General features: G+C 31.7%; 1 long non-coding RNA gene across 1 annotated transcript; it reads left to right on the top strand.

The window, feature by feature from the left end:
- Positions 1-832: 832 nt before the first annotated feature.
- LOC107873189 lies at positions 833-3,670 on the top strand. Its single transcript, XR_007057151.1, has 2 exons — positions 833-1,823; positions 3,619-3,670. It is a non-coding gene; the product is annotated as an uncharacterized LOC107873189 (long non-coding RNA).
- The last annotated feature ends 372 nt before the right edge of the window (positions 3,671-4,042 follow it).

Raw genomic sequence — 4,042 nt, 5'->3', positions numbered from 1 at the left:
ATTCTTAAACCGCGAATCATTTATGTTGTGGTAAGTATTCCTTCATTCCTAACCATAATTTTACAGGTTAGAATCTCTTTGATAGAAAATTGATTTTCTTTGTGTTTCATTAGGTACTAGAATATCAAGTCAATTTGATTGGACTTTCTCAAAGTGAAATAAACAAATTAAAGTGGTTGATTTATTTTATTTTATTTTTTTTGCATGAAAAAGGCATATACTGCAAGAAAAATGATAGTCAAAATATAGTTTCAATATTGCGATTTGCAAATAGAAGATTCCAGAGAGATGGAGGGTGTAGATTACTTGACTAATGAGGGGATGAAAGCAGAATTTGATGTGAATGTGATGAATTATTTTTGGAATTCTTGTAAAATTTAAAATTTGCCATTGCAATATAAAATTTATCTTACATATTTTGAGATAAACGTGCAATGTACTTTTTTATAGACTAGTATATAAAAATGTACAAAAGGATGATTATTTATAACCACCAAACTTGCTCCTTTAGTTTGTTAAGCTTGACATCAAGTTGGCAATTTGACCAAGTAACTTTGGTGTTCAAATTTAATTTGAATAAGTAACTTTGGTATTCAAATTCAATTAGAATAAGTAACTTTTTGTGTTCAAGTTCAATTTGACTACTAACTATTATCTCGTTAATGACATTCACACACATATATATATGTCACATAGCAGTCATATTATATAACAAATTTAAAGTTCTTCAATACTTTGTTTCTTTAGTTATTTCTTGTGTGTTCATACAATTTGATATGATGATAGAGTAAAGATAGGTTTTGTTTACAAAAATTTTTAGTCCTATTAACAACTATTTTCGTGCTAAATTTTGAAAAACAAAAAAAAAGAATGCAACACATAATATAGGTATGACTGAAAAAATAAGCTATAACTGCAGAGGTAGAGTTAGGATTTGGAGTCTGTGAGTTCTAAATAAAATAAAGCATAGAACTGCGAAGTTAGGATTTGGAGTCTGTGAGTTCTAAATAAAATAAAGCATAGAACTGCGAAGTTAGGATTTGGAGTCTGTAGATTCTGAATAAAATGAAGTATAGAAAATCAAAAAACAGTATATGCTACTAGTGGAAACTGCGGTGCTAGGATTTGGAGTCTGTGGGTTCTGACAGTATATGCTATTAGTGGGAACTGGAGTCTGTGGGTTCTGACAGTATATGCTATTAGTGGGAACTGGAAAGTTAGGATTTGAAGTCTCTGGGTTCTAAATAAAATGAAGTATAGAAAATCAAAAAACAGTATATGCTGCTAGTGGGATTTGAACCCACGTCTGCAACAAAAGAAAAGCTTTAATAGTGGTCCATTTACCATTGGGCTAAGTAACAATATTTGTCAATGAATTTGCACTATATAATTATATACATATATTCTGAATTTAATATTATAAATATAGGATCAACATAAAAACTACTGGATTCGCCCGAACCCACGTAGGACACTGTGCTCTACCCTGGCTATAAGACGAACTTTTTTTATCAGTAGACGTCCGGATATAAATTCCAAACTTTTTATTTAATTATTTATACTATATAATAAGCCAATTTTTTTATACTACTAAGGGCATTTCGATAACTACAATATGGATAAAAATCAATCCACCTGTTGAAATAGAAACACAACACGTCACACATTGTTACTGTGCATGTGTCATTTTGAGGATTTTGGTTTCTTCTTTCCAATATCACCTTAATTAGATGATTTTCATCCCTCTTCGGTCATGCTTCTTCCTCGGTGCAACGATTTTGCTCTTCGTTCTTTTTCTAATCTCTCACATGGCTTATATTTTGGTGAGTTCTCAATCTTCTGTTTATTTTTATTCTACTAACCTTCTTTTTGTTGCAATTTTTTGAAATTTTTACATACTTGAAGCTTAGACTATGATCGATTTGAACACAAAAGGATCTAGTTACAAGAATAAGGGCAAAAAAAAAGGACTTTGCTGCTTAGTGTATGAATTCGGCGCGATGAATGCTATATCGGAAGAATGTGTGAATTTTCCTCTTTCCTTTATATTGAGATTGTTTTCTTCTGAGCTATTCTTATATCGTATCAGGTGCTTCAAATACTTGAATCACTATATTATGTGGGTTTCACTTGTCAGTATAGTCCTCGAATATAATTGGCAGGGCTGGTGTAATAGACTTAATCGGAAAAAAATCTTACCATAGCTTAAAGATAGAGCAGGTGACTGATCTTAAGTTCTCATTTGTTCTCCATAGAGGTAAGCTATCTTGTGTCAGGTAATATTTAACTATATAACAGTGAGTTAGCGTTCTTCTTCTACTTCTTTTTGGAGAGGAGGGTTGTGGTATCAACACATTGATGTATGTTATTTTATATGATGTATTTCTTGTATGAAATTTTGATTATCAAAAGGATGATTACATTTGAAAAACTTTGAAGCTTTGAACAACTTGAGAAATTTGGGCATACAAATTTTGAACTATAGTGGCTCTCAAGTAATAATTACATCATGCGCATTGTTATAACCAAAATAAATACTTAAATATTAAAAGAGAATGCGAAAGAAGGATACAAAAAAGTATAGTTATATTACAGAAGGAAAAAGAAAGGTGTGTAGATGCATCATTCTGAATTTAGATAGCTGAGAAATGCATGTTCAATACTAAGTCGCTTGATTTGAACAAATCACCCTTTTGTGCGAGTGCCGTGACAGCCAGCATTAGTTGCCCCGCACTTGCAGATGTTGATTGCAGTGTAGATAGAATTTGGTTGCCATTGTTTGGTGAAGTTAGATAATTCCAATACAAAAACTAGGCTTTGAAGGCCAAGTTCCTATGCCCAACGCTTTCAGTACCTACTTGTGTTTGGTAAACCAAATAATTCTGAGTCGTAAATTTAGTGTTCTTGTGGTTCGAAGTAATGCGAAATTCTATTAGAACCTATGTACTCCACGTTTTTAATAGAAAGTCGTATTAAAAGTTTTTGTACTTAATATGTTCACCCCACTTTCATTCATTACAGTCGTAAGTAAGAATGATTTAACACGCATGTCATTTGATGCCTTCTCTTCTTTATTTGATTCCTAGATTCGGTTTTCTAGAAATATATGATTACGTGTTACGCTTCTTGATAGAAATTCAAGCAAATCTAGGAGGGGGGTAGGGGTGTGCTTATATTTGTTTTCTAGATTTTTTTAGAGGGGAGAAATATAGATAATTATTTGAACCGTAACCAGTAGATGGATGAAGCTAAGCCTGAAGATAAGAGTATATCGTTGTTTGTTGATGGTTGTGTTAGCTTCCTTAAGAAGATATAGCGAGATGCAAACAAATTTTATCAACAAAACGTACCTTTTCAAGAGATCACATATTACGTAATCAAGAGAAGATGGTAAATATGACCAAGAAATTGTGAAAAAAAATCATTCAATTGGAAAATATATGGGTACCTTTTTTCTTGATTGAGAAAATAGTGCGGAGAAGTTAATATTTTTTTTCTAGTAGATGTATAATGAGACAATTCTCATAACATTATTAATTTAGACTTTAAATGTGATAGTTCTCTCATCTTTACTAATAAAGGTCAAATTTCATTATTTCTTGTGTGTCCTCAAATTAGAGCTTAGAGGAAACCAAGTGGGGAAACTTGAAGTTGCAAATATAAAGTAAAGGATGGAAAAGGAAGAGGCCATGCGTGGACAGAGAAATGTTTCTTGTAACCAACAAATTATGATTGTGATGGAGTGATAAATATTTTTTCCTGAAAAAAATTGATCAGATGTATCAAATTCGCGCACTGCCGAATATGAAGTCGCCTTAGTAGAAAGTGTTTTAACCCCACTATGAAATTTCCAATATGAACCTAAATATAATTAAGTTTCAATACAAATATCGAACATCAAATTAAAAAGGAAATACTTATTACAAGGACGATGTTATGAAGAAGGTCTAGGTAAAATTTTGAGAAGGGACTACATAGGTCATATGTGGTCATTATAATTCAATCATTTTTCTCCTTTTAAAGTTGGATGTTCCATTGAGTT

This window comes from Capsicum annuum, chromosome 6 (assembly GCF_002878395.1).
Source record: "Capsicum annuum cultivar UCD-10X-F1 chromosome 6, UCD10Xv1.1, whole genome shotgun sequence".
Taxonomy (NCBI): Eukaryota; Viridiplantae; Streptophyta; class Magnoliopsida; order Solanales; family Solanaceae; genus Capsicum; species Capsicum annuum.
This window is presented reverse-complemented; position numbering and strand designations above follow the sequence as displayed.